Raw genomic sequence first — 9,222 nt, forward strand, 5'->3', positions numbered from 1 at the left:
AAAGTGAGACAAAATAATAGAGGAATTCTGAAAAATAAACCCAGCCATTGCTCACATATTCATCAAAGGAAAGGCACCCCACATGATGATTTGGGGTCAATTTTGCTACTGGCCCCTGCCACAGGCATCTCATTGGCCACTGTGAAAACAGGATGTCGGACTAGGAGGTGGTTCTTATGTCCTGGACACCTCTCAGGCTCTAAGCCTTGGATGTCCATTCATTTTCAAAGATGTTTATAGGGAGGAAGTCTTCACATGATCAACTGATTGTTCTCCAGCTTCCATGCAGTTAGGATGCCTCTGCAACTGGGATTCCCAGTCTCATGGAAGCATACAATGCAAGCAATTATTCACTCACAGGCTTCGTCCCTGTAGAAATCTGTACCAAGACATGAATTCCTAGAGGGTGGGGTGAATGACATGCATGGCACTGAGGACTGGGCCATTGCTGTGTGTCCTCCCCTCACTCCCTAGTAATTAAGTGCAGCCCCTTTCTGCAATTAACATGTGAACTCTTATTAAATACATGTGCACAACTAAGTAACCCTTGATAGGAACGGTCACCACCACAAAACAAAGTTTCCTCTTCCCTGCAACATAGTGAGGAGCAGTGAGTGTCTGCTTTCTATCAGTGTCACAGTCATGATGAGGGGAGCTGTTATCATGTATATGTACATGTGCAGGTAAAGATGACAACCTCCTTTTAAACACTGGCTGTCTTCTCCCTCTTCTTTTTACTTTACTCGTGTGGCCTAGTTCTTTCCTTCTATGTTTTCAGAAATCATTTCTTTTTAACCACTGTATAAAAATGCATTGAAGTTGAACATTTATGTCCCCTGAAAGGTGTAGCCTAATTTATTTGAAGAGATAGGCTGTAATCAAAATCCATTTGTAAATAAAAGAGTAGGTAGGCTTTTCATAAAGGAAGAAAAAACCCCACCAAACTCAAAAGGTTGCCATAGCAATTCATGGAACCTACAGATGATTATGGAATGAGGAACCTTGTTTAATTCTCTTGCAAATACGTACTTGCATCAATGGAAGGAAGATTCTTTGAGCATGCATTTCTGAGCTTCCCTAGCTTCACTCTTAAGCACTTCCGTAGGCCAGTTAGCACTGAGAACAGTGCAGGGTTCCTCAAGATTTACAAGAAACAATAGGAAAGCATTTCAACCACACCATTTGGATAGAGGCTGTTCTCATTGTCTGCAATGAATTCAGTGGTGCTGTAACATTAAAAGTAGCCAGTTTTTAAATTTACAATCTGGGGATTTTCTTGTGAGAACCAATAGCTCCTAGCTTGTTACTATGTGTCCTTGTCTAAATATGAATGGATTCCCACGTACCTGTGTACCCAACTGACATGTGTACTTTGGGGGCTTAATCTCAGAGTCACAGCTAGGCATGGAGGAGAAATTCAATTCAGCAAGCATTTCAAGCCAAAGCTAGCAAATCCACATTTTCCAAAACAATCTGCAAACCAAAACACAGCCATCTTTCAAAATTTGTGCTTAATTTTGTGATACAATTCTATATTATTATTATTATTATTATTATTATTATTATTATTATTATTATTATTCCCCACCCATCAGCCACTCTGGGCAGCATACAGCATATATAAAAACATAGTAAAACATCAAACATTAAAAACTTCCCAATACAAGGCTGCCTGAACAATGTTTTCTAAAAATGCACATATTAGAGGAAAGTGTGCATAAAAATGAAGATATTAGTGAAAATAACATACAATGATACATTATATTTGGGAAAGTTGCTTGCAAAAATGCATATAAAATGTGTTTTTAAGGGAAATTTACACTAAAATGCTGATCATTTTTCATGAGGATTTTTTTTAAAAAAATCACAAATTACTGCAAAATGTGGAGAACAGAATTTAAAATTTGGAGAGTGATAAATTAAGAGAACCAAAATTGACAGTTCCTTCTATCCCTAGTCACAGCACATTAGGAGACAAGTTACATTTAGTTTTTGTTATCATTATTTATTGTATTTCATATCCACCCTTACCAGGACTCAATGTGGGTTACAATGTATAAAAAACAGAATACAATTAAAACAATAAAATGCAGTCCTACCCATAAGCCCAAAACAATATTGCCATACAACACATCACAGAGGGATACCAAAATCAATTCTTCAGTAATGTAAAGAGGTGCATCTTCAGCAAATTGATGCAAGAGAAAGAGCCAGATGCAACTCTATGGGAAGGGAGTTCCACATTACTGGGTCCATCACTGACAAGGCCCTGGGACACTTATACCAGGAGGAATTAGTAACCTGCAAAGAGACCAAGGCTTAGAATCAAATAATTTACTGTTCATTATAAAATAGAAAAGGGTTTCTCAGGATGCTTAGATGAGCTAGAGGGAGCATTCAACCAGCAATATAGAGATTAACAGAGCAAGCATATAGAAAACTGGTATCTCTGTTCCAAACTCTATACAGGAGGAATTTAGCTCATACCACCCTTTTTGCTGGCTGAGTTTCACAAGTTTGCTAGGTTACGGGACTGAGCTGAATATGTCTCTCCTTACGCCATCCTGCCCCTACCACACCCATACAGTCCAGAAATAATCAAGTTGCTCACTTAAGAGCTCACTATATACCTATACAGAGAAAAGATTGTTTTTTGAATGCACCTTGCTCTCATTTGAGATGTATTGCTTATTTTGTTTTTATTGTGGTTTTTATTGTGGTTTTTTATGATATTGTTATATACATTGTGTGAGTGGTTGTCACACTTTTGTACACTGCTCTCGAATCTTCTGATGATGGGTGGTTAAGAAATATTTCAAATAAATAAATAAAAGTGACTCTTAGTTATTTAGAAGTTTCCACTGATATGGAAATATTCACAGATTCCAAGTGCTTCCAGCGATTTAGTATGAATGATGACATCAAAACACAACTGAAATATATTTGCAATAGACTTTGTATTATTTGTCAGTTAATCATCATATCAGAGAGCTGAATGGCATTCAGCTAAGGAGTTTAGCTGACAAAACCAGCAGCAGCACAAATTCCAAAAGCAAACCTTCCTCTGGAAGATGTTCTTGTAGTTATGAATAATCATTATGTTTGAAGAAATTCAGAAGTAAAAGAGTAATTAATAAAAAAGGGATAAAATGGCAATGATGGTTATTCATACCTAAGTACTGTTTGACCAGCTGTGTGTGTGAATGGCACTTTCAAGACAGAATAAAGTAAAACAAAACATGCTCTATAATTATTTCGTTGGAATATTTTGCTCTATTATAACCTAGCCTTTAAACATCCAGCTTTATTGCAATCATAAGCTTAGTATTAAGTCCTAAAATGAAAATATTTGTATTAAAAGAACTACAGGGGAGGAGAGAGAGAGAAGTTACAGGAGGTGAAGACAGAAGGCCACCAAGTCAAACTGGCAAAGAAATGATATGACACATAATTAGTAATGGATTTACTGGAAAAGAGAAAATGCTAGAGAACAACAGAGAGAGAGAGAGAGAGAGAGAGAGAGAGAGAGAGAGAGAGAGAGAGAAGGGGGGGAGTATGAGAAAGGAAATAAATGTAATGGTTTCTTAGCTTTACAGACCCTCCAAGTGTCCCTAGTTTCTAGGGACAGTCCCAGAATTACAGAAGCCATCCCAGTTTCTGATTTGATCCTGGAATGTCCTGCTTTTCCTTAGGACGTCCCTATTTTCATCAGAGGGTATAAAGTTATGTGACTCCTGAGCCAAGGACATAAGTAACTATAGAACCTTTAGAAAACATCTGAAGGCAGCCATGAATAGAGAGGTTTTTTATCTTTTAACATTTTATTATGTTTTTATATTTGTTGGAAGTCACCTAGAGTAGCAGGGTATAATAAGTATAATACGTATAATAATAATAATGGAATGCGACGTCCCTATTTTCATTACAGTAATGTTGAAAGATATAGCTTTAGTGTAGCCTTAGAAGGTCCAAAGTAACAAAATACGTACTTTCAGTATTCTAAAAGTTCCAAAATAACACTTCTGCTTACGGTAAAAAAATAGATACATAACCCAAAATATATAGGTTGAAATTAGTGATGACAGTTCATTATGAGCAGAGCCCAGTATCTTTCAAGCATCCAACTCACTCCGTGTCTCCATTCCACCCCACACCCTACCCCAAGCAACCTTGCACTTGTGAAGAGGGTGACAACAGCAGTTGGCAGGAGGGTGTGGAGTAACAGCAGAGGCTTTCCCAAGCATGCTCAGAAGTGCCTGTTATCTGTAGCTTGCCTGGGAAGTTTCTAATGACTTCCAGTTCAGTGATTGTGTAAAGGGAGAGCTTGGAGAGCTCTCTGGACCTTGGGATTTCTGTGAAATCTTGGTATTCCTTCATATTTTGAATAATATTGGGAAGACCCTCAGCTAATTCCAGGAATTCATGTAACACTAGTGAAAAGGGTTTTGTTTTGTTTTAAAATCTAAAGCTTTCAAGTCATGTAATTCAAAGTGTTTGCAAAAACCCCAATTGAACAGTGCATTTATGTCTGTAGTGACTTCATAGGAAAAGATGTTTCATTGTTATTCTCGATATTTGCGAACTTCAGGGATGAATGCTGATCCTCATGTGGTCATTTTGTTGTAGGTCCCACTTGCATATGTCTATTTTTCTATTTCACTGCTTTGACTACAACTCTGCACATAACTTGCTTGAATTCCATGGAACATAATGGTGTATTTTGGGAACTAAGGCTCTTGCTGATCGCTTATTTTTAAGATGGCCTTTGTGTTTTACAAAGTGCTTTTAACAACTTCCCTATTTAACATATCCCTGTTATGTTGATAGCAGAAAGCAGATATACATACCTTATCAGCTACACATTTCCTTTACATTTACGTTTGTTATGTTTCTCACTGCATTTATTCATTGTAGCCTGACAATTTTTTAGTATCAAGAGCTAGCAGAGGTGCCTCTCTGGATTCACTTTATAGTTCTACTTACTGAGCTTTAAGTGTCTCTGACATTTTTCTTCCAATTCTCAATGGGATGAATGTCACACCATTAAGCAGTCTCTAGAATATTTTAAAGGTTCTTTTAATAGTTTGTTTGGGCTATTTGCTCCTAATGGATTCATTGAGCATATTTGTGGGAACCATAAAATGGTCCTTTTGCTGTGAGTGTGGGCAGTTGTTATTCTGCAGACCAATGAAATGTTGGCTGCTTGAGCAGACAGGCTTCTCCAATATAGCTGTCGATTTAGCTCAGACAGTGATCCATTTTCAGTTTGCCTGGAAAGGGTTCAGATCAACAATATGGGTGACTCAAGTTGAGGTGCTTGGTCTGATAAGTGCCACATTGCTTCAGTAGAGAATGCTTTATTGTGGCTCTAATTTTTACTCTGAATAATGAAACAGTTGCATAGCTAACAAAGTATGTATGCACTGTAACACACAAATGCTGTACAGTGGTACCTCGGTCTAAGAACAGTCCTGTTAACAAATGATTCGGGCAGCGCACTCTGCAAACCCAGAAGTAGGTGTTCCAGCTAGCAAACTTTGCCCCAGAAGACAAACGGAAGCCGAATGGTGGAAGGGTACCAGTGATGGGAGGCCTCATTAGGGAAAGCACACCTCGGTTTAAGGACGCTTTTGGCTTAAGAACGGACCTCCGGAATGAATTAAGTTCATAAACGAAGGTACCACTATACTTTATTTAGGAAAGGTGTTTCCTGATGACCTCTCCTCCCATTTTATCTTTATCTTTTAGATTCAAGAAAACAGAGCACTCTCCCCAGTAGACTCAGACTCCACCCTCCAAAAGGAGGGCAATTTATTCAGTCATACAGCAGTCACAATTTTTGTGAAGCGGATATTTTATGCTTCTCCTGACAATCATTTAGAGCTTAGTCTATCATGTGCTATCATGTGTTTCTTCTACTGCAGATTCTGTCGCCCCATGAGGCAGTTTCCCATTCGATCCTTAGAGACCCTTTTGAGTATCCTCCTTGAGGGATCTAATAAATCCATTATGGAACAGGTGGCCATATATCTGAATGTCATAATATCTCTTAGATCTGTTATGAATGTTAGCTTCTAATTTACCACCGTTGTTCTGTATATTATATATTTTGTAATTTCTTTAATGATTGGTTGGCTGTAATAAATATTTGGTTGATTTAAGAAAATGAAAAATACGGTCTATCAATGGAATAAACAAGTTTTATTTTATTAATCACTTGCCTTTTAACTGATTCATAGGTGGCTCATCTAAAATACATGTGCATATTGTTGCTTGATCTTTCAGTGCCTTTCACCATGGTGTCCTCCTGGATATCATGTAAGGCATCCAGTCTTCATGTAAGGTTGGGATTTACCCAAGCTCTTTCTCCTCCTTTTCAATAATTTCTTCCTGAAATGGCTGCAGTCAGCCAACAAAAGAGAGTCAAAGGAAAAACTGATCTGTCCATTCTCTCCTGTTCCCTGAATTGTCTGATCTTGCTTTCTCCTTCCTTGCTTGGTTTCTGCCCAAAAATGGCTGCTGCCAATCAGCAAAGCACAAACAAGTGAGGAAATATGGAAATGGGCAAACTCCAGATGTTCAGATATATGAATCTGTGGAGTGTATAGTGAGATTTGGGCATGATTCTTTACATATGGATATGTGAATTTTCATATAGCGAGTGGGCAGATAGCAAGACCCACATGTATATACTAACAAAATTGTTATAAAGTACAGTGGTACCTCAGTTTATGAACAGTCCTGTTTATGAACTATTTGGTTTACAAACTCCGCAAAACCAGAAGTAGTGTTCCGGTTTGTGAACTTTACCTCAGTCTATGAACGGAAGCCGAACGGTGGAAGGGCACTGGCGGCAGGAGGCCTCATTAGGGAAAGCATGCCTCAGTTTAAGAACGGATTTGGTTTAAGAACGGACTTCAGGAACAGATTAAGTTCATAAACCAAGGTACCACTATATTCCCAAAATTTCAACCAAAGGCAAAATGCACATAGTCATTTACCAGATGCGGCTATCAGAAAACAGGAATGGTTTCCGGCAAATAGAAACAACGTACCATTGGATATTTGAATATAACTTATAAAATGTACTCATTTAATTCTTAGGCATCTTCCAGATAGGCGGCTCCTTGTACTAATAAATCATTGCTCTTCCATTGTAAGCTGAATGTGGTATAGCAATTGACTTTCTACCCTGTATTCCGCTTTTTCTACATGTTTATCCTTCTATGTACTCTCTGCACCAGTGGGCATGTCAGAACAGGTGTAGGCTGGAAAGGGAAAGATCCAATTCACCTGCGTGGCCATATGGGGCTGGGGTGGGGAATTTGAATAATCTCTAAAAGGATAATTGTTTACTTATTGCTAAGTGCTTATTCGTTCATGTGTGCTTGCCTATTACTAGTCATAAATGCCCCAAAGCAGTGTTTAACATTTGTTTTGAATCAGAGGTGTAGATTGGAAGTGCCTAATTAGGGAGAAATACACTGCTGAAATATTGGGGGGTTCGGGGAGGTGTGCAAACTGAACCCCTAATCCACACTGCTGGAGAAAGTTAGGATGCAATGAAGGTGTTCTCAGCTGGCAGGGAGGGTGGCCCTGGCTCGGCTGATGCCCTTGCTATACCAGCCAAAAGTGCAGAAGGCTGCATAGTGGTGGTGTTCTTGCCAGCAGTAGTCAGCCATCCTTGGAGATTTTAAAGCAGAGCTTTGTCATGGGATGCTTTAGCTGAGATCCCTGCATGACTCTTGGGGTCCCTTACAACTCTACTATTCTATGATTTAAGCATCATTCTACTAATATTTTAATATTAAAGAAATTAAAGCTAGAAAAGTGTTCTAGATAAAGGTAAAGGGACCCCTGACCATTAGGTCCAGTCGTGACTGACTCTGGGGTTGCAGCGCTCATCTCATTTTATTGGCCGAGGGAGCCGGTGTACAGCTTCCGGGTCATGTAGCCAGCATGACTAAGCCGCTTCTGGCGAACCACGAAAATGCCGTTTACCTTCCTGCCGCAGCGGTATCTAATTATCTACTTGCACTTTGACGTGCTTTCGAACTGCTAGGTTGGCAGGAGCAGAGACCAAGCAACGGGAGCTCACCCCATCGCGGGGATTTGAACCACTGACCTTCTGATCGGCAAGTCCTCGGCTCTGTGGTTTAACCCACAGCACCACCAGCGTCCCTTAGAAAAGTGTTCTAGCACTCATGAAAAAGAGTTTCTCCATTATGTTCTTAGGATTCTCTCCAGTCCACACCCACTCCCCAGCCCTCACTGGCCTTGCTTCACACCCTCCATTAGTGTTCTTTCCTGACTGGAATGTGTCATTAAAAGCTTTAAATGACTTTTGACTTGCCTGGATGAAGAATAGAGAGAGGTCTGCGAGAGTGTGTAGAAACTAGCCAATCGTACAAAGGTAAATTCATTGCTCCACTCATGTTTGTTTCTTAATCTGCCCACTTTTGGAGTGTGGTTTCCCCCCCCCCCAATAGGAGTGTGGTCCTCAGGCTGAAAAAGGTTCCCTGCCTCTGCCCTAGACAATGTGAGTGAGTAAGGTGTGGCAATTCCACGCATACTGCAAAAACATCCTTGTTACGTCAACTTATCTACATTGGAATCTGCTTCCTATAATTTGAGCAACATATTGGTACCTATAAATTCCATTCTTCCTTTCTTCCCCTCTGCCCCCACTTACTGAATAACCTAAAATTTTAAAATGCTGAAGAATGAGAACAATCTTCAGAAACTACAGAGCAATCAAAGTTCCCCAACATCAAAGCAGAAAAAACATGAAACAGGAGTTTGTCAGGACTTTGACACTGTAGTGCGTTGACATTATTCCCTCCTAATCCTCTGGGTCCAGATTGCACTTTCTTAAAAGTAAAAAAGACACTTAAGCATCCCACAATAGAACTGAATTAGTCAAACATTAATTCCCACCCTTGCTTTTCTATGAACAGTGAAAAAACTCAACCATACAATATGGAGAGTGCCTCCTTGGACCATCAAAGATGTTGTTGGATGCTTGAAGCTGCTGTAGTAAGCATCTAAGTAAACAGAATAGCTAGTCATTCAATCCATTATACTGACCTAGGACTAATTCATTGTTTCTTGCTGACACTGATGATACTAATAATAATAAACTGAAACTAATGATATAGAAGCCTCAGTACTTCCCTAAAAAGATTCAGTGTGCCATCCAAACTGAAAAGTGTGCCAATGATG

General features: G+C 39.3%; 1 long non-coding RNA gene across 1 annotated transcript; it reads right to left on the bottom strand.

The window, feature by feature from the left end:
- Positions 1-6,186: 6,186 nt before the first annotated feature.
- On the bottom strand, positions 6,187-9,182 carry LOC310835354. The gene is made up of 2 exons (XR_014559591.1): positions 8,938-9,182; positions 6,187-6,593 (listed from the first exon to the last, which is right to left on the bottom strand). It is a non-coding gene; the product is annotated as an uncharacterized lncRNA (long non-coding RNA).
- Between the last annotated feature and the right edge of the window lie 40 nt (positions 9,183-9,222).

Source organism: Podarcis gaigeae (genome assembly GCF_964106915.1).
Source record: "Podarcis gaigeae genome assembly, chromosome: 2".
NCBI classification, from domain to species: Eukaryota; Metazoa; Chordata; class Lepidosauria; order Squamata; family Lacertidae; genus Podarcis; species Podarcis gaigeae.